We start from the raw sequence: 21,755 nt of genomic DNA, 5'->3' as shown, positions 1-21,755 counted from the left end.
CACCTTTTCGTATAGTTGTAAAATCTCGTCGAAAAACATTCTCTCATCGAGCACAGTTTTTATTCAACGCTTAGAAATTGTCCGGTCGTAGACGAACGAAACCGTGGAAACATTTATTCGCGGTAGTTTCGCGAACTAGTAGAAGGGGTCAGGACGCGATAACGTCGAACAATATAATCGTGACCGCGTGCCGCGATCGCGAGATATCGATTAAAGCGGGAGCAAAATCCGGCAGGGCGTTGCGTCGCTTCGCGTCGCTTTGCGTCGCTTTGCGTCGCGTCGGTTCCGCGCGAGGAAATCGGCCGATTTCGCGGAGATAAAAGCCTAAGAGCCGTGGCAACCAGAGAATCCAGCTGACCTACTTGCGAGTTGCATTCTTCCGTTGCCAGTGTCTCCGCGATATCGTCGTCCGCGCAGGTACAGTCAGGTACACGCACGATAGCGCGTACCGAGGGGCTCTCTCGTTCTCTCCTCGTCTCTGTTCCGTTCCGTTCCGTTCCGTATCGCGTGTCTCGGGTTTTACGATCCGTGCACGACCGACCAAAAAGTCCGTTTCAGGAAAACTGGATACAGAACGCGCCGCGTTGCCGGACGAACACACGGGAGAGACCGGTGTGCTACCACAAGGCCTATTCTCGATGGATCGATAAAACACCTATCCACCTTTTTCTTCCTCTTATCGCGTGGACGACTTCGGCCGGGCCGCTTGCTCTTTATTACGAATTCCATTCTTATTCCTGCGCGTTTGTTCCTTCACGGTTTTTCAAACTGTTGTTACAGCAGTTTTAGCAGCTCGATTCGCACGATTTCCACCACTTTATTTCCACCGCTTTATTTTACTTAAAATCGTTTAAAGTCAATTTCCATTTTGTTCACCAATACATTTGCAGTGTATAAAGAGGGTGGGAATAAATAAAACGATGAAGAATCGGTGGTCCCTTTTTTCCGAACCCGAATGCGACAAAACATAAGGCGATCAGAGACCACGCTCCCATATTCCAGAAGTCGTTTCTCCAGCTACCTCGGCAACATATAGCAACAGAGTGCTAATTTTTATGGGATACCCGGCTCCGAATCTCGCCGAATATTATCCCCCCCCGACTATTTATTCGAATTCGGGTGCAGAAAGGAGGAGGACCACCAATAATTTCAACGGGAATTTCCGTTTCGTGCGTTCCCGCTGACCGCGAGGACCAATAACTTCCCTCCTAATTGCTTGCTTAAACTCAGCCACGAAAGGGAACGCGTTAGTATTTTAATTCCTAATTAGTTCCTCGAATATCGGAGTCCCCGCGGGTGTGGAGCGTGGCCGGCTAGTGTTCGCAATAAAAGTTTTCGAGCCATAAATAGCTTGGGCCCTCGCCGTCGAATCGCGGTAATATTCTTAAACTCGGTAAGACACTCGCGATTTTTACATTCTCTTTCAATTCCTCGTATTCGTTAAGGGCACCGCGCAGCGTTTTCAAATTATTACGCACGCCGCAGACACGAACCGGCCTGTCTTTGAACATTGCAATTTAATTCCGGCTTAATCCGTGCATCGTGATTTAAAAGAAGAAAAGAAGCGTACTCTCGATTTTCGAAAACGCCGTCGATATGGGATAGAAGCGAACGATGCTCGAATATTTCGACGAGAGGGAATAATCTCGGAAGAGTATAGAGAGGATCGACGTGAAATTTCAGCGATCCGGATGGCACGAATCGCCGAACAAGATCCAGCTGTCAGCGTTTAAGCCAGAGATTAATATTCCCGGATCTAGATCCATCGGACGGATCCGCCGCGGCGTATCGCGTCCAGTTTCAAGGCGCCATTAGTCTCGCGATTTCCGTCTTTCCATCTGGAATTGATCAATGTCCGGATCGATTTCGATCCGCGGCACACGATCGGTAGTTTCTAAATTTTCCCCCGCGAGGGGGTCAGACCGATCCATCATCCGGTTTCCGCGGCCACCACGACGTTTCGAAATCTCCTCGTTGACGAATCATCGGTCCCGCGTGGGAGTCCAAAGAAGACGATAGAGAGGCGGATAGAGAGAGAGGGAGGGAGGGAGGGAGAGTGGGGGAGAAAGGATTAGAAAGTCGATTCTCGCGAATCCAAATTCGAGGCGGTTCGACTCGATCCGATCCGATCCGATCCGATCCGATACGATAGGATCCGATCCGATTCGAGACCGGGGCAAGGAGGAATTCCATCCGGCGCGGCGGTCTTTGCACCCGGAGGATTCCAGCGGCGTCATTTATGGAACGGACAAGACACGCCATTAGATTTATGATTATGCAGCACGAGGTTGATATTTATGAAAGTCACCAACACTGGCGCGCCGGTCCGGAGATGTGACGTTAATCCGATTGCCGGTAGAAACCTCCCGCGGGACGCGGGACCCGGGACCCGAGACCAGTTCGATTCGGATCGCCCGATTTACAAATTTATCGCCGGAGGTTCGTCGCGCGTCGTCGTTAACCAACGGAGACCGTCCGCCGGGAATCCGAAATCGTCTGATTTTCATTTGAAAAGTCGTCCGGATCTATCCATTCTCCGGCCAGCCCTTTCTCCTTTTCTCCTTTTCTCCTTTTCTCCCGGCCGGACGCGATCCTCGAGGACTCGGCGAGATGGATTTATCGGCTCCGCGCGTAGAGAACTCTTCGGGCCCTATTGTCGTCGGCAATACTTCTCGAATGTTCGGGAGCCTTGCTCCACGCTCGGTTCGGACTCCTCGGGTCGGATGTTCATCCTCGAAACTGGAAATGCCGGGTGCCCAGGCAGGCCCCAGGAAGCCCTCGGTAGGAAGTAGCTAGAGCTACTCTTCTATAAGAGGACATCGTCGACCGGTTCTCCGGCGTTTTCATCGTCCGAGCGGCCACCGGTCGTGTCGCGCGGGTCCGACCGTTATTCAGGAATTAATTCATAATTAGAGCGGCCCACCTATGGGGAGCCTAACCCACATTCCAGCCGCCACAGCTGTCCCGGGCAGCCTCGTTTCCAGCTTTTCTTTTTCTTTCTTCTCTTTTTCCCCGATCGCGTTGTGTCGCGGTCTCCCTCTCTCTCTCTCTCTCTCTCTCTCTCTCTCGTTCGCGTGAACTCGCGCGCGCACCTCCTCTCTTCGCACCTACCTCCCCCCGCGTGTCCCCCCCGTTTGCTTTGTGCCCGGTCTCCCTTCGTGGCTCACCTACACGCGTTATTTTGCATCGAGGCTGGTCCGCGCGCTCGCCGTCGAGAGGGAACTGGTCCCGCGGAGTGGATCAGCTGATTGCTCCTCGAATTGCCACCGACGCGAAACGAGGCGACGCGACGCGACGCGACAGAACGCGACTCGGCGCGGCGGTCCTCGCATTGTTCTTAAGCGGATTTCCGAGCGCCATCCTCTGCCTTCCTCTTCCAGTGATCGATCCTCTTATCTTTGGTCAAGGATGTGTCCCCTCGCTAGAGACGTCGCATTTTTCCTGGCTGGGGGTGCAGAGAGGCTGCTTGGAATGCGGTCGACGATCGAGATTGCGAATCGGCTACTGCGATCGAACGCTTTCGAGCCCGCACCGGTGGTCCAGATCGGGGACGAAGATCTCGGAAGCTTCTGGATCTACGGAACTCTTAAATTTAGAGTGCCCCTAGATCTGAAGAATTTCCTTGAATTGGCTCTCGATAAAGTCATGGGATCGCGATTTAAGATTTCGCGGCGGATATACTCTACAACTCTTCAGGATTTTGGGATAGCGTAGGCTCTCCAAGACAGGTGAGATTAAGTTGAATCAGCGCGAGGACATCGTGGACAAGAGGCAAGTCTTTTGTAATTGTCGCAGCAATGGTTTAAAGGTATCGGCGAAGCACATACGCGGAGCAGAATCTACATTGTACACGATACTTTCACTTTGTTATGCTCACGTGCTTCTAAAGCCGGCTAAGATATATCCCGAGAGTTATATATAGGATCGGCTACCATGTAGCCTGTCCTAATTAACGACCAGTTACATGCTCGTTCTAATTAAACTTCTATTATTACGATCTACGAATCTTTGAGAACGCTTCAATCAGGAATTCAATAAAAGTACGAGACTCGTTGAATCCTCGAATCAATGGGTTTTCAGAAAAGCGTACGAATAATCGAACCGTGCGCTGTTCTGGAACCGATCAATTCCCGCGCGGTCTTCGTGATAAAAAGTTAACGGAGCAAACGGAAGAATAATCGGCGAAAAAAGCGGGCACAGCGATCGACAATTAATTCCTGGCGTCTCGCAAGGCTGAAAAACGAAGAACCACTGGTAGGCGTTTCCAGAATCCCCGGTCAGAGCGGTAAACTTCCATACGGGTTGCCTGATTAACCCACAACCGAACACCATTCCCGACCATTAACATCTGTTTCAGGAATCTCGAGCCGCGAGCCAGTGTCTTCTTTATCTTCATTCCTCTCGGAGAGAAACGGGAGGAGAGAACGAGAGGGGAAACAGAGGGAGAGAGGAGAGAAAGAGAGAGAGAGAAGAGAGAGAATGGGTCGTGCGCTGTTCTCTCCAGGACCGTGAACTTCTACCGGGGAAGCGATCTGGAACTCGTCCGGAGGCGTTATCAGCTGTTATCGGCCGGCTTAATTGCGCGGTGTAAAAGCGTGCGAAGAGGGCCACCGCGAGGCATCTCGATCCTTGTCGAGAAATTCAACAATCTCCCTCGGATCGTGAAAAAAAGAGCTCGGGCCCCTCGGTATCTAATTACGGCAGCAAACCGACGATCTTTAAAAAAATCGCCCGCTAATTAAAAATAAAGGAGACCGCCGAGCCAGAGCCGGGGAACGGCACCATAACTCATTTCCTTCTTTTTCCAGGCGCCACCGTCTTTTTTCCTATCCCGGTTCCCTGCCGAATAAAGTATTCGCGGAGCACTTGTTCCATCTTCGCTCGTTTCAGAATTAGAAATCGATTAGAAACATATTAACAGTCTATCAATTTTTTAAACAGGAAATTTCTGAGCGTGAAAACAAAAATTATATACACCGATTGCAAACGATACCGTCTCGAACACAAAAGTATTCGCTTGGTTAGCAAATTTTTTAGCTCGTAAAAAAGACTTTTTCCGTTTTCACGCTTCGACGATTAACTTCGATTCAACGAAGAAAGCGATTCAAACGATTCGTCGCGAAGAAAGAAAATGTAACGCGCGTTCAATTCACTCGGTTCGCGCACTTTCGCTTTGATCTATTCTTTTTTTTATTCAGCTGGCAGGTTCAGTATTCAAAAGTGCACCGCAGCGTGCTATCTAATCACAATTTCGCTGCACACTCTCGGCTTCTCTCCTCTCCCCCTCCCGCCCCTCCTCCCCCGTCGACACCGCTGAACTAATTAAAATCCAGTTTGCTATCGTCTCTGGATCGGCGAAAAATCCCTCCAACGAAATCACATCATTATTACTCTCATTTAGAACGCAACAACAAACCGCAGCGAACGCGAAGTCAAACCGACACCGAAACACACTGCCGCCTTTCCGTGGACAAGAAAAATAATGATGATCGTTAAACGCGGCCGTAATTTACCGTCGCCATCAATATCAGTCCCCCCCTTGGACAGAAAAATCGTCCGACATTCTTCGGAACAGTAGTTTGCCGAGAAAAATAACGTTTCAACAACGAGGCGATTAGAATGTCGTTCGACTGGATCGATCCGAGTGGCGAACACGCATGATATTCGGAGCATAACTTCCTCCCGGCCCCGGCCGCGCCGCTCCGGACCGAAATATGTATCAATAACGGCCGTTAGGAGGGGCTACTTACTGGTTAATTAAGATCCCGCGTGATAAATCTAGACCGGGCACAGTTACACGTGAATTAATGATTTCCATCGATCACGTGGCGAACGCCGATCAATAATGCGCCAGCCTCGATCCCTCCCCATCTCTCTTCCTCCCTCCCTCTCTCTCTCTCTCTCTTTCTCTTTGTCGTGTAATCAGCCGCGATATCGATTTAAATAATTCCTAATTCGCAGCGAGACCGACGTCCACGTCGATGCCAATCGAGTTCGAGCTCGATATTGTCTCGAGACCGGCACGATTCTCTTCGAATGCACGAAACCAGTTGGAACACGTTTAATTACCGATCGGAAGACCGGCGTATCGAGGATCGTTTGTCACGATGATCCTCGGACGAGTCAATGCCACGCTCGAGAGTCGAAGAAATCATTCATCACCGCGGGTCCGCGGTGTCCCGAGCGATTATTCGCGGGATCCATGGTGCACGACGATCTCCGCCATGCAGGGATCTCGTTGGAACAAGCACCGGATCGAGGAATCGGCCCGCGACGATCTATGGCGACGATTGGATCCTTAGCGAGCCTGCTTAAACATTAATTTCTTACTTGGCGTCGTTCTTCATGGAATACAGCGCGAGACGTCCAAACAAATTTCAAATCTGCGCGTCAATATTTTCCACTATAATTTTCGACATTGTTTCACAACATTTTAAAGTCTCGCTATTATATGTTAGACAAGCTAAGAAAGCTTAGAAAAGTGAAATAACGTTCTTTCTTCTCGGAAAATCCGGTCGAGTATTGTCTCGCGAAAACGGCAGCTTCTCGCGAGGATGGAGGATCGGTTCGAGGATAGGGTCGAGAAAAATGGAAGGGACAGGCTAGACGTTGGACAAAGAAGAGAGCCCAGAAGGACTGGACTGGACTGGCTATCGTGGCGATCTCCGAATCGAAAGGGAAAAGGAGGAACGAAGAAGAAAGGAGCGAGGGATCGAACCTCGCGGCGCGCGCGTCCCGTAATTTCAGATAGAGTCGGTGCCGGGTGTTATTAAACCCGATAGGCCAGCGAATGTTTCTCCCTCGCGGGTGTTCCCCGACTTCAATTTAAATCGGTGACTTTGCTCTTCTGTCTCCCCCTCCCCTCCTTCCTCCCCTCCTCCCTCCCCCCCTGCCTCCTCTACCACCCGTTTCCTTGCCACGAATCGCGTGTGTTGGGCACCGCGCACATATATCTGTCCTTCCAGCCCAGGGAATCCCTTCGGGATCCGGCGAACCGAGCCGAGCCGAGAAGGATCGAGATCTATGGGAAAACGGTGGGACCGCCCTGCCCCCCGGTAATTATCTTCAAGCTTTCGTTGCCCGACGGCCGAATCTTTCGCGGAGATTTCAACCCTCTCTGCTCTCGAACTTTTCGTTCTTCCGTGGTTCTGCGAGGTCCGACCATAGGTTGCGACCTATTCGGTTTTCGCAGCATTCCGTATGTTGCAACTTGGGAACGCGAAGCGCGCGACGAGAGGGTCGAGACGGAGAAATCGGAGGTGTTGGGGATAGAAGCTGTTGGAAAAAGCATTTCGAATCTTCGAGCGTGGAAAATTAATCGGCGGTGAGCCTGATCGCGCTGCAATTAATCGTCGATTCGCCAAAGTCGCTTCCCTGCTCTGGGGCAAGCGTGCTCGAACGAGCCAACGAATTTGGACGAAGGAAACCGCTGCGCTCGAATAGCCGCCGCTTAGACGTTAAAGTCTCCGGCCGCGATTATCGATTCGTCGCCACGTAGATCGGTGATTTCGTGACGAATACAGAATCGTCGACTGACTGGAAATTTGAATAATGAAACAGATCGTTGACGTCAATCGCCGCAGCTTTTCACAGTCCAAAAGTTCAAGCCATTTTAGAGCCAGAAGAGGAACAGAACGGCCATCGGAAGGGGGAGAGGAGGAAAACGAGGAGAGTGGGACGCGAAGAGGAGGAGAGCGTCGATCGCGTTCGACCGAAAAGCCGGAGAGCAGAGATCGTTCTGGTTTTCCGTGATAGATGGATCATGGCGAGAGCGGAAATAATAGGAAGATCGGCGTCGATCCGTGACTCGATTATCGGCACGGATATTAGGCGAGCATTAGTTTCGAAAAATTGCGCTCTCCGTGGGAGCTACAACGTTTCTCCTCCATATTTATAAGCCTCGTATTACTGAATTCTCGCTTCGACGATAATTGAAAACCTGCTGAATTAGCTATTAATTCTTACGGTTTAATTTATGCGAAACGAGCCATAACTATTCATAGACACGGCCGATACTCCATTACAGTCGGGCTAAAAACTACAATCCGTATTCTCCTCGTTTCTCCTCCTCTTTTTCTCTTCTCCCCTCTGTGTGTCTCTCTCTCTCTCCTCTCCTCTCCTTCCTCCCGCCGCTGTCCGCGTCCTCTCCTCTCGTCCCGCCTCCTTCTTCTCGTTCCTCTTTGTTCCGCTCTTTCCCGTTCGGTCCGCGAGGACCATTTGCATATCCGCGTTGTAACAATCATCGAGAGCCAGCGCGAACAAACGAGACGTCTTCCAGCCAGAACATGCTCCCGATAGCGAAATTAAATGTATAATGAACGGACGGGACGGACCATCCTTTTCCCTTCTCTGCCCAGGAAAATTAGAGCAACGAGAAATTTCCTCGCGGTGAAAAATCGCGCGCGCGAGCCACGGATAAAACAACGGCGACGTTCTCGTTGTTGTCAGTGACTGATGCATGCTGTAATTATTGTTCTTCCGAGGATGCCGCAATAGTTATCGCGGCGAGCTCGGAGTGTCGAGGTTCGCGGTGAAGGGGTGCTTGAAATTTGTTCAAATAATTTCCAACACCTGTCTTCGACGCGCGATGTTTTCGGAACCGAAAGAGAACGACTGAACAAGTTTTAAGTAAATATTTGAGGATCCCCGAGCGAGCCGAGAAACTGAGAAGAGAAGCGGAACAGGTAAAGGTAGGACCAACGATTTGCTCGGAATCATTCGGAGCGGATCTTGTGAAATTCTTTGAGAACGTAGCTGCTCGGAATCTGAAATAATTTGTTTCGAGATGTCTCGAGGCTTCCTCTTTTTAATCGAAGCGAGCAAATGTGGCAGAAACCCGTGGAAGAAGGAAACTGCGCAGTCTGCAGTCGGCGAGCGTCGCCAGACCGACGTGCGTTCCTCATGGCGGAGAACTCCTCTTGAAGAAGAATAGACGCTGGTCGGGCACATGTGGCCGTCATTAGTCATTCGAAATTCTTCTGTCTTCGCTTTTTAATTCGTTGCATCGAGATCGCGCGGTTTCACGGCCGCGTCGAACCCGCCGGAGGGCAGCAAAACAAGAAGAAGAAGACGAAGAAGAAGAAGAAGAGGACGAAGAGGGAGACGAAGAAGCGGCAGCAGAAGAGAAGGAGGAGGACGACGTCGACGGCGACAACGAAGAAGAAGAAGAAGGAGAAGGAGAAGAAGAAATAGGAGAATGGTTGTAAAGGGAGGTGAAGAAGTGCACATTCGGACTGGATGTTCCTCGCAGGGTGGGGGAATGAGAGAAAATCACGCGTGGTTCGTCATAAGAGGAATTCCTTTAGCGATACTGGACCCTCCATCTCCTCCACCTCCTCCACCTCCTCATCCTCCGCTTCTTCTACTACCACTACTTCTTCTCCTTCTTCGCCTTCTTCTTCCCTTGTCCCGGCCGTTCTTTCGTCTGCCCTCGTCCTCCCTTCTGGCCCAGAGACCCCGTGCTTTTTTACTGGTTTATGGGATTTTTTTCACGCGGACCGCCGAGTCGTACATCAGAGAAGGTCTGAGACTGAGGTCTTTCTCTCGTTTGGCTCTCTTTCCTTCTTTCTCTCTCTATCTCTCGCAACCGCCCAGCTCGAGCACCGTTCCTCTTTCGTTTCTCTGTTCGCCGTTCGAACGAAGGGTCGTGTGCGTGTTGCTGTTGCTGCCGCGAGGGAGAAGGAAAGACGAGACGAACAATAAAAAAGAGCAAATGCCAGCCGCCATAAAAACAACTGAAAGTATTAAAAACTTTAGGCCTTTTACTGCCCGAGCTGCCTTCTTCTCCGGGGAAGGTACAGTCGGACGTGGACGAACGACCGGCTCGCTTCTCCTCCTCCTTCTCCTTCTTCTCCTTATTCTTCTTCTTCTCTTTCTTCGACCAAGTCTTCTGGTTCTCAATATTCTCTTGTTGCCACGACGAATCGCTGATCGAACCGTGGCAATTGAATTTGGGACTCGCGAGAGACTTTGCGAATCCCCTGGCGATCTTTGTCGACTTAGCGTTCCACCAACGATTCTCTGCAACCGTTCGGCGGAGTGCTTTTTAGATGGACAGCCGGAGATCGCAAAGTCTATTCGGTGAAAAAAAGAAAAAGATTAAGCGCAATGATACGCCGTTTTCTTGGACCAGCAACTCCGCGGTGCAAGGCGACGCAACAATAATTTCAACTGGCCGCGAAAGCAATAACTTCGAGCGGAATAAAATATGAACGAATTCGAGGGCAAGAAACACCGCGTGCCACGCGATCGGTCAGAATGTCATTTTCACCTGACAAAGTGACACTGCTCGCGAGATCCATCCAAGGTTTCTCAGCTTCTCACGTAATCAGCATAAATTACGTTTGCATACACCGAGCTGAATAAAAAGCCGGGACACGCGTTTCATAGATTTTGCTCGATAAAATTCTTTTTTACCGTCGCCGGAAAATTTATTCGACAACGTTTCTAGCAAACACGAAAATCTTGCGAATATCCTAGACAGCTCCGTTTCGCCATTCTGCTCCGATTAATTCGATCTTCTGCGCGCTCTGCCAGAGGGACGCGTTGATCGCCGCGTATCTTCCCGATAGCCTTTTCCATCTCGCCGAGTAATGTGTCATCTAAATAGCTTTCGGGGCCGCTGGAAATTATCGAGGATCGTCGCGTCGCGTCGCGTCGCGTCGCGCGGCACGCCGTGCCGTGCCGGCAGGCTAATTCCCGCGGGCCGTTGATTGCGAGCAGCAAATTCCACGGGCCTCGAACGGCGCGTGAACGGAACGGGCGACCCGAGAAACCCGATCCAGAAGGTGGATCCCTTGAAAACCGTGAAACGAAGGAAAAGAGAGGCCGCCTGGGTGGTGGTGGTGGTGGGATTGGTGGAACCGGGCCCAGAAAAAGAACGAGGACGATGATGAGGTGGTGGAGGAAGAGGAGATCCGTCGGATCAGGGGGGAGTGGGGGGGACGGGAGGGCGGAGGACTCGTAAAATTATCGTACTTTAATAAAACGTGTCGTGCAAAACGCGAGGATAACGAGAAAATATAGGGTTCGAAAGACTCGTGAAATTTATAGAGCGATCGCCGAAGATGTAGGAGAGGGAGACCGACGGAGAAAGAGGCGAAGGAGAGAGAGAGAGAGAGAGAGAGAGAGAGAGAGAGAGAGAGAGAGAGAGAGAGAGAGCAAAAGGACAAGAGCGAGAGAGAGAGAGAGAGCGGAGGGAGAGAGCCACTTTTTGGGATGGTCAGGTCGGGTTTAGTTCGGAAGCACAATAAGATACCGAATAAATCAGCCGAGTACCGCGCGCATCGAGTTGAAAAGTCGACGGTTTACGAGCGAGAGAGAGAGAGAGAGAGAGAGAGAGAGAGAAAGGAAGTTCCAACGAAACGACGTTTATCACGAATCCGTGGAAATTGTTGATTTCCCGATCGAAAAATACGGAAATCGACGAGAGGATAAGGTATCGCGTTACACGGCGGCGATCGCAATCAACGGTTTCAATAAACATTTCCGCGGAGATTCCTGGAACTCCTGCGGATTCATTAGCTCATTTTTACGAGCGTGAAAATAAAAACGCCGGCGTTAAATCGGTTTATATCTGCTCGGAGACATTAATAAACACGCCGGCAGCGGCTCTCAGCCGGTCCCCCGAGATTCGACCGGATTTCTGCCCATGGTCTAATTCTCCGGGCTCTTTCATCCCCTGGATTTTTATCGCTCGGGTAATTCACGACACCGATTCGAGGTGGAAGTCTTGGAAATAAGATTTCCATTTGGAACGGCCTCGCGGAATCATTCGGATTCTTGTTTTGTGCTTTTCTTTAATTTTCTTTCTTTAATTTCATTTAACTGCCGGTCGAATCGGTCCGCGAAACTATCGGAAATTCGAGCGAGGCGAGACGTTTTATAAAATCGTAAAATATTCATTTCGCACGAAACCGGTCTACCGTGCAATATGTAAGAAAACGCTACATATCTTGCAACTGTGAATAACAGATCTAGCGTGTGAAGTATCTGCATGAAGTTTGCAATTATTAACCTTTTGCGCTCGGGTGACGCCACCGTGGAGACGATTCTAATGTGTTCTACCAGTTACCATATTAATGGTGACAATGTTGCCTGTAACACTAGCTCCAGAAACATTCCTTATTTTTCCTCCTTCATTGTATCAGCGATCAAGAACAATGACGCGATTCGTAAGAATTTGCGTCACTGAGCAGTGAAAATTTCTAATCCCTCTAAAAGTAAATTAAATCGACACCCGTCAACGCTCAAACAGCCCTCCCGACATTCGCAACTCTCGAAGCCATTCGAAATAAAAATCGAATAAAATCGAAGAGCGTTCAAGTCGAAGAACATCTCGAACTGGAGCAGCGGAAACTTTTAATCGTTCGGCGGTCTAATTCAAACACGGCTAATCTTTGCGGCAGATTACGATAAGTTGTACGCGGCAGCGGGTGGTTCTGTGGATAGGCGGTCGCGATAGATACACATTTGGAATACGCGGCTCGCGTGGAAAAGAAGAGGCGAGGTTGGAGAAGCAGGAAGAAGCGCGGCGCAGAGCGCGTGCACGGGATTCGGTAGCGGGGACCGAGAGATCGTGTCGTGACTTTCCTGATTCTCTAATCTGGGCAAACCACCCCCCGCCTCCCCCCGTCGCCCCCCCCCCCCCCCGTGGGCCGAGCTCGGGCCCGCGTGTCCCCCGCGTGCCCCCGAAGGGCACCACGGCCACGTTGTACCGCGCTGCGGAGGCCCCCGGCCGCAGTAAATCTCGCGGACAAACAATCATAATTTTCGAAGAGCTAACAAAAAGCAAGAGACTCTTTAAAGGGAGCCGATGCCAGCCAACATGAAATGCGGCCGCCTCCGCGCCTCCAATTGTTTCGAGGTTTTCTTCCTCCCCCTTCCGTCTCTAACCCCCCCCACCCCCCCCCCCCCCCACCCCGTCCACCTCGTTCGTTTCCCCCCTCCTTCTCTCCGTCTCACCGTTCAGCGTCCCTCTTCATCCCGTCCCTGTGTATTCTCGTTCTTTCCTCCTTTCTCGAGAGATTCGACCGTGTATCAACAAGCATACTTCCCCGGTACACGTTTTTCCCATGATTTCTTCATTTCTTCTTCTTCTTCTTCTTCTTCTTCTCCGCCTTCTTGCTCACCACCGGCAACCCTCCCTCTCTCGTTCTCCTCCTTCCTTCCTTCCAGGCGGTTGTTCGTCTCGTCTCGTCTCGTTTCGTTTGGTTTCATTTCGTTTCGTTTCGTTCTCGTCGGACTCCTTTTTTCTTAAATGCTTGTTTATGGCTCGTCTCGTTACTTGATTTGCCTCCGCTGCGGTTTTGCCCCGGTTTTTCGGACGGAGATTTCGATGCGCGGAGACGGAACCCCGGGACTGATCGATATCTGGACAAGCCGCTGATGTCTGTATCCACCGACCGACCGACCGACCGCTGCCTCGCTTTCTGTTCTGCGATTTATTCGCTCGGGACCGAATGGCGTTCGACGCTGGGCTTCCTCGAATTCACCGGTTTCCGATTCGTTCACTCGCAATTATCGAAGGCATAGAAGTAGAACTTCGGAAGGAATCTAAGCAGAATTGCGCGCGGAGCAGTTCTGAGAAATACTAGTTCTCTCTCCGAGTACTTGCGTTTGGAATAGATAAAGAAAAAACGCGATCGTCCAGCTGTCAACGCGAAACGCTGACGAATCCTGCTTCGCTCGACCGATATTGCTAAACGAGGTATAGAACCTTCGAAAGACCCTGCACATTTTCCTAAACCAGAGCGATTCGATCGATACAAATTAAAAACCGGAAACGATGGCATGTCTGGTAAATTTTTCTCGTGCAGAGAATGATGGAAGCACGTTAAAAAAAATGCCACCAATCAGTTAAAACTCGTGGCAACTTCTACGACAAACCGAGTGGATGGAAACAATAACCCTTCGCTGGTCGCTCCATTCGCAGAAGGCCTATATTAGAGAGTCGGCCGAGTATCGTTCGCTGATTACAAAGGAGCGGGAAACATTTGAGAATTCACGGTGGCTGCGCGAAAAGAACGGCGCGCGGTTCTACGGCAGAAACACTTGGCGTTATCGTGGCCCGCGATTCTGATTACAGGCTGCTCTCGAGGGCCCGGGCTCGAGAGGCGGAGTGCCGGCGCGATCGCCATAAAAATCCAGCCCTTGTGCTCGCCACCCCCGCGTCCCATCGCGTGTCTTTCCGCGGCTCTCGCCTCGAAAATCCGTCTCCCCTTCCTTTCCGCGGGACCGATACGATCGGAGCGGTCGCGCGAGCCAGAAAAATATCGGCGCGGAGCGTTTCTCGCGGTTATTTCCAGACGGCCGCGGCGGGCAACGCTAATTTTCCGGTCTAACAGAACGCCGCCAGGAGGAGTAGGGAACCGAGGAAAGGTTCAAGAAGGTTGCGCGAGAAGGGTGGAGAGGATGCGTTTTCACCGGCCTTCGAGAGCGCGGACCGAGCCGGCCAATTACTCGTTTCGCGCGGCCGATAGAAAGCGAGCCGAGAAGCCGCGCGGCGCGGCGCGGATCTTGCCGCGTTTCGCTTTTCAGAACACAATTTGCCACGGTCCCGCAGTTTTTCCTCGGCGTTCGACGCGGACGCGGGAGTAATTCGAACAATAACGCGGCCCCCGTCGATGCTAAATCCGTCTTCCCTGGGCTCGAGGAATCCCGGAGCCGGCTAAGTGGCTGCCAACTGACTTTACAGCCGCCCCATCGCAATAACCCATCGCACTTCCCTGACATAATTTGGACACTTTGTTGCTGCGCGTGCCGCCTCCTATAAATTATAAATAAACCCGCCGGATTTTCGTGGCTTCCCGATTACCGACCGATTTGCCTATACCTGGGAACTCGAGGCCAAGACGACCGATCGATGTCGGAGTCGCCGAGAGTCTCTCGTCGACGTTTACAATCTGTTCCCTTTATTTATATTCTCTCAAACTTTTCCATGTTACTTTTACGAGAAGTACATTCATCGTTTTGACAGAGCGGAATGCAACTTTATAGCGAAGAATATTTCCCGCGGTATTGTTTCAAAGTAGAATAACGATTGAATAATTTCACACCAGAATCGCACCTAAATTAGTCCAATCTTAGACTAATCATTCTGACAGCTTCGGGAACAGGAATCACTTCGTATCCAGCAAAGACATATGTATATCCATCGAATAAAAAATACTGAAATACCACAGACTGTTTGTTCGCGTATGATAATCGCGGCGATCACGGAAACGAACGGATTCGCGCGGTGCCGGCCATTTTCACTGCAATATGGAAAATCCGTCGAATACATGAATGTCGATCGTCGATTTATCTTCGATGCATCTAACGAAGGAATCGAGGCTTCTTGCGAACATTGTAGGCGCAATTAGGCCTAATTACGTGTAAATTAATCGCGGTTCTTCCAACGCGCGGGCATGTTTCGCTAAAGAAACGAAAGAAAGAAGTGCTCGAGCAACTGGCAATCAAGGCATCAACGCTTTTTCTACGATCTTAAAACCATCTAAACCTCGTGACTGGAAGCATTCGTGACGTCAGTGTCGGGTATCCATCCGATCGCTGTCAACAGCGACAATAAACTAAAAATCTAGGGATACCGGGGGCAAAAATCCTGGTGTCGACAGCGTTTACTACCTAACCACTTTCTACAGTTGATCCTCCGGTATCATCTGATACTGTCTCCACGTCATCGATGGGCGAAGCAAAGATTTAAGGACCTCGCGGAAGAATTGCTGAGAAGAGTATCGATCGTCTACGTAACTTGCTAGACCATTCAACTATCCCCTAGCACAGTCAACATATCGGCAACAGACTGGAAATCCGTGGGCAAGGAGAATAAGGACGCTTACCTCGTATTATCTCAGGGATTGTCCTCTTCGCGGCTCTCCCCGGGCAGCATAGTCCTCGAGGAGCCCCCAGATACCCCCAGAGGAAGAGTACAATGTCCCTGGACGATCTATTCTTCCCCGATCCACGCGACACCCTGTCTCATCACAATCACTCGCGACCTCGCGACAGTCTACCGCCGACAATGTCCAGGTCCTCGGGGGCAGGTCACTCTGTCATCGAGCCACCCTCTCGGTCAACGTACCATCGGTAACCAACGAAAATCGACACTGTCCGGAGAGGGGTAGGTCTTCGATCGCACTGATCACGAAATTGGAAGCAATCACTCGGCGAATCACACCGTCCACGATGAACAAAAATAATAATAATAATAATAATAATCAATCACTGGTTCTGTTTCCCGTTTCCCGTTTCCCAGTCGTTGTAGCACTGCGTGTCATCGAGGAACCGTAGCCGGCCGACCTCGCACGATTTCGTACCGCGGCGCGAACTACGTCGAGTGCCAGCCACCCTCTCGGCGGTCCAACAAACCGGAAATTCGGCACCACCACCGATCATCCACCGGGTAGAAGTCGATAGACGCGCGATGCGATGCCACTGTCCTCTCGCTCTCCGAGAGCCCGCGAGCCGCGTCTCCGAGTGGCCCCGGGGGGAGGGCGGCGGCAGCGGCGGCGGCGGCGGCGGGGGAGGGGCTCTGTTCCCGAACTGGTGGTGGCAAGGGCTCCCCGAGGGGTGGGGCGTTTGCGCGTTCGCTCGTGTGCGCTCGTGCGCGCGTGCACAGCGCCGATCGCGATCCTAGCCAGCCCCGAGAGACGCGAAAATCTCCGCGAGAGGGAGGAAAGCGGCCGAAATGGTAGCACTTTTGCGAAACCACGGTCCGAAGGGGGTGATCTCGAGCAGGATCACTGGCTCTCCACGAAGGACACTCGGCGCTGTTCCGCTCGGAGCTGCTTCCTACCACCTGGTGGGGCTCGCCGGTCCACGAAGTGGGGGTGTTCCGCGGTTTCCATCGGTAGGGGGTGGTGCCTGAGACCTTTTGCGAGCGTCTGCGAGCTTCTCCGGTCGTTTGCGGGTCTCCGCGTGCGTCGACGATGGTGTCTGCGAGGTTCGTGACGACGACGACGACGTGGACGGCGTCGAAGAGGACGACAACCCCTTTGTCGACGGGGGTGGAGAAGACCGTGGTCGCGCGTATGCTGCGGAACGCAACGTGCGATTGCTGAGAGAGTCTTTCCCCGAGCCCAGAATCTGAGGCAGGCGAGTGCGCGTGGCTCGGCTGGCGCGAGATGACTGAACCCCTCCGAGGGGCGAGAGAGAGACAGAGAGGTGGGGAGCGGAGCTCTCAGCCCCCTCCCTTCGGCCCGAGCTGCGCCACGGTTCGCGGCCCCCACCGCCGCCTCTGGAACGATGCCCCACCCCGTCGAACGGAAAGACAAGCAACCGTTCTCCCCGCCCTCGTCTCCTCCTAGTCTCAGACGTCGCTTGCCCCCACCAACACCCTCTCTCTCTCTCTCTCTCTCCTTTTCTCTCTGTTTTTGTCTCTCTCGCCCTGGCTCTCCCTCTCGCTCTCCCTCAACCCTCTCTGTCGCGACTGGTACGACGGGTCCTCCGATTGCTGAGACCACAGCCACGAGGAGCCAGAGCGGGACCACGCATACGCTTCTGCCACCGTCCAACGAAGCTCTTCTTCTGATCTTCGTCTTCCTCTTCGTCTACTGTCGCGTACTCGTCCACCGGCTGGCGAGCGCGGCGTGCTGCGCCCTCCGGCTCCGTCTCTATTTTTCTCTCTCTCTCTCTCTCTCTCTGATTCTCTCGCCCTCTGTCTCTCGTCGTATCTCCTTCTGTCTCTCTGTCCCTCTTTTCCTCTCTCTAACTTTCCCTCTGTCTCTCTCTCTCTCAGAGAGACCACGTCCACGTGCTTCTGCTTCTTGTCGCCGATGCACCCCGCACCTGGTGGGGGTGATTGTGGGAGGGTCTCCGAGCACGATGCTTGATGCTGATCGATGAGGATGCTGCGCGCCGACTTAGGACCGACTCGGCATGATGAATTCGAGCGGGACCGGGTGACCCGCGATGCCACGGGGCTCCGGGCGGTCTGCGGATTTTTTCGAAAAATTGATGAGCTTCGCAAGTGGTTCTGGGTCTACACGGCTGAAGGAATTTCGGGATGATCCGATAACACGGGGTTGGAACAGCGACGACGCTTTCGGTCGAATCTGTTACGGCTTTGGAGAGTCTCTAAGATCTTGTGCTTCGGAACCTAATCAGGGTGAAGGCTGGCGTCAATTTTTCTTGGAGATATCCATCGCACCCCGAAGAAGCTATAATCTTCGAAAGTAATCTTCTGTTTCCAGGGGTTCGGGCGTTCAGCCACCCTTGCGCAGAATCGTCGGTGTCAGCCAATGACGTCACCCGACTCCCTCGACCTACCCTGTTTAGGACCCTCCTACTTTTCACCCCCGAAAACGAGATGCTCATCGTCGTCGCTTATCGGTGATACGATTCGCAGGGGTAACCACCCCAGTGTCCTTTCAGCCCGTTGCTAATTGAGACGATCAGGAGGATCGTCAAAAACGTGACGAGAACCGATAATGATTTCGACGTTGTTAATGTCCCGAAACTCAAAAACATTATTTAAGACAGAAGCGTAGCAATCAACCCCCAAACTTGCATTGGAACGAAGCGGCCGTGGAAACCCGCTCGAAATCAAACTGTGCAGCACCCTTGGCGTTACAAAGAGATTGTTCTACCCCCTGTTTACGAGTATTCAGCGAAACTAGCCTTCCAAAGGCGAGTGGTTGCATCGCCGGCTTTCCATCGCTTTCCATAGTTACAGTCGCGGAAACAAAAGGGCGCAGGCCCTACGCGGCGCGGCGCGGCGCGCGGCTCCGCTCGACTCGGCTCGGCTCGGCTCGGCTCGCCGTCCGGGGGAAGCATAGCCGAGGGTAGCTCCGCTCCAATAATGTCGAGAGTTTCGCCACCCTGCGAACGTTCTCGAGAGCCCTCCCCCTTTAGCGTCGCACCGAGTCCCGTATGGACTTTGGCTGGATTCTCCCGCGGAGGTCGACTCGTAAACATAATGGAGTAACAATGTGCCGAATTAGCCGAGGCGGCCTGGCTGAAACAATGCCGCGAACGATCGAATTAAACCGATCCCCAAAGTGGTTCCCATAGACGGGACCCGAGAGCGCGGCGCAGCGCATGGCTTTCGCTTCAACCTTCGGTACCGGCCAATTCATCCTCCCTTCCAGCTTTTAGATTGACATTTCCGAGCTATTTACATCGTGCGGGTAGTTTATGGCCGCGGATTAAGGATGATTAAAGCTGAAAAGAGTCATGAACGAAAATGGGCCTGATTCACGGGCCGACCGGCTTCTTCTCTTTCTCTCTCTCTCTCTCTCTCTCCTCTCTCTCTCTTCCTCTTTTCGATTCACCGGTGTGATTCGACATCCTCATTTGTCACGATTATGCTCTCTGTAAACGAGACGAGCCTCTCCTCGTGGATCGAGCCGCGGGTCTTCTACGGGGACATTGTCGGCAACGGACCAGATGAATCTGGAACAATGCGGCCACGATCGACGATTAGGCATTCGGACACCTTTCTCTTACAATCGACCCGTGCATCATCCACGCTCTTTTCTCGTTCGAGTGGATTAGAGCCGCTTCTTGTGTCGGTAACAATCTTAAACATTGCATGAATGGCACTCAATTGGATTCCTCGAGCGATTCTTAGCCGAGATTTTATGGGGATACTGTGGGCTTCATTCTTCGTACAGCGCGTTCCTCTTCGGTCTACCGAGATTGTATATTCCTGTCGCAGGAATTCCAAATTAAATATTCGAAGAGAAATTGCTACCATTTTTGTCCCATTTCGACTTCAATTTGTCTCTGACAATTTTTGAACACTCGGCTTAACAACGGATGTATATATATTCAAAGCGTAGAATTCGGATCAAAAATTGTTGGTACGGCAGCTCGAACGGTAGAAAAATTAGCCTGGAAAATGGCATCGTCGAAGGGACGATCGCATCAACAATTCTAACCAGCTGCGAACAAAGAGATCGAAAGGGGATGCAAATGTCTGGAGCAGTGATTCGGTAAGAAGCGATCGATGCCAGAAAATTAATTTTCTCCGGCCTGTTGCGTCACCTGCGCTGCGAGGGGATCGTTTAATTCGTGGCTGCTTTTTTCACCCTGTCCGGAATCAGGTAGCCGCTGTTTCGTGGAAAGTAGAATGTGGGAAAAAACGAGCGTCGGCCCGTTAGTAGGTCCCGTTGGCGAAAGGGTTGGCCGCGCGTGTTACCCTTCCTCGAAATGGGTCAGGATATATATATACCGGTCCCGGATCGCTTCCTTAAAGACCCGTTTAGAAGGCCCCCGGATCGAAAATATCGTGTTCCCTCGAATCGAGATTCGCTCGATTTTTCCGTAGAACTAATGCACTTAGCCGTAACTCAACCCGTTCGACGCGCCCCGTTCATTTACCTAAGGAATCGATTATGTTACTGGCAACGGAACGCCTCGGAATAGTCTGGGAATTTTTCTGGGATTTTTTCGAATCCGGTAACCTGAGCCCAACCTACAGTTATTCGACCGATCTTCGATAATATCAGCCTTGAAATACTTTCGCTGATCTTCAATAATTTTCTATTAATATTTTTATACGATTATTATTTTATTTGGACAGAGAGGAACGTTGGTGGAATTCGAACAAGTCGTGGAACGCTTGTTTCGTAATTTATTCCAATTAGGACGGGATTTAATTAAAATTGAGGATTCAGATCGTATCTGTGCGTACTATTTCGTGAATTTCAGACACACCGAAGTGATAAAGAAACGCATGGAAGTTGGAGAAACACCTGATTTGTGTGTTACTCCAATTAATTCAGGGTATAATTACGGCGGAGACGATCTTGATATTCCTTTTCCTTGATACTGATTTCAAATTAAAATCAAGCAATCCTGCCGCCAGAAGAAGTTGTGATATACATTTAAATGGGCGCACGGATTATTAAGTCACACTTTCAGAAAGATCTACATCCATTTTATTTTTAATTGCAATTGTTTTTTTTTTCGTGAGAAGACTGCAAAACGGAATCAAGCAACCTTGTTATATTTGATATTATACGGCTGTTAAAAATTCTAGACTTGATTCGAAGGATAAAGAGCTCGAAGAGTGGGCTGTGTATATATATTATGGATATTATGTATATATATTAGGATTATTTGGAAGAGGACTCGAGCGACAAGTACACCGTAACGATAAAACATGCAGCCGTTCGGTATGTAATTATTCCCGGTCGTTCACCTGGGCAGGCATCGAGCTCGATCAGCTGAGCTCGTCGCCTTTTACAAAGCGGTGACACGAGCAAGAAATAGTTTTGCAGAGACTCCGAGTCGAGAGAAAAAAATATAATTATAATTTCGAACAACGATTGTTAAAATATCCTTGTCGGAAAAACTTTTTGTGTGGACGACGAGGAATTAAAATAGTCCAATGGCTCGAAAAATTCTCGGAGGTCGAAGTCACGGTTTTTTTTTGCCACGGAGCGTCTTTCGTTAGCTTTTCCATGGGGTTTCGAATATCAGGAAAGAAGGGGTTTGTACCGTTCCGGCGTCCGTGTGAGAAAACCATTAGCCAAAAAAGGAACCTTTAAATAACGGGCCACCGGCTCAGCCGTCGCCGTCGTTTGCCGGAGGGGTGGATATATCCCGGGTGAAAAAAATCGGTACTTTTGATTCCAGGTAGCCCAGCATCCGATGGAAATATCTTTCCACGTTATAGGATAGCGCGACGGGGTGGGGGATATTAGAGGACACCTGGAGTCCTCACGAGGAGTCGACGAAAAAAATCGAAATTACGTTTGTCATTCCTGATCCGTTCGACCGATTCCGTAGCCCGGGCACTGGAGCGTTTA

The 21,755-nt window shown here is 51.1% G+C and overlaps 1 protein-coding gene across 1 annotated transcript in view; it reads right to left on the bottom strand.

Moving 5' to 3' along the window:
- LOC144468572 (uncharacterized) overlaps positions 1–17,103 on the bottom strand; it is a 50,592-nt gene extending 33,489 nt beyond the window's left edge. Inside the window, exon 1 of the mRNA XM_078178139.1 lies at positions 15,840–17,103. The gene's annotated coding sequence lies outside the window, so the exon portion shown is untranslated. The remainder of the gene's footprint in view (positions 1–15,839) is intronic.
- Positions 17,104–21,755: the final 4,652 nt, after the last annotated feature.

This window comes from Augochlora pura, chromosome 4, assembly GCF_028453695.1.
Source record: "Augochlora pura isolate Apur16 chromosome 4, APUR_v2.2.1, whole genome shotgun sequence".
Classification (NCBI taxonomy): domain Eukaryota; kingdom Metazoa; phylum Arthropoda; class Insecta; order Hymenoptera; family Halictidae; genus Augochlora; species Augochlora pura.
This window is presented reverse-complemented; position numbering and strand designations above follow the sequence as displayed.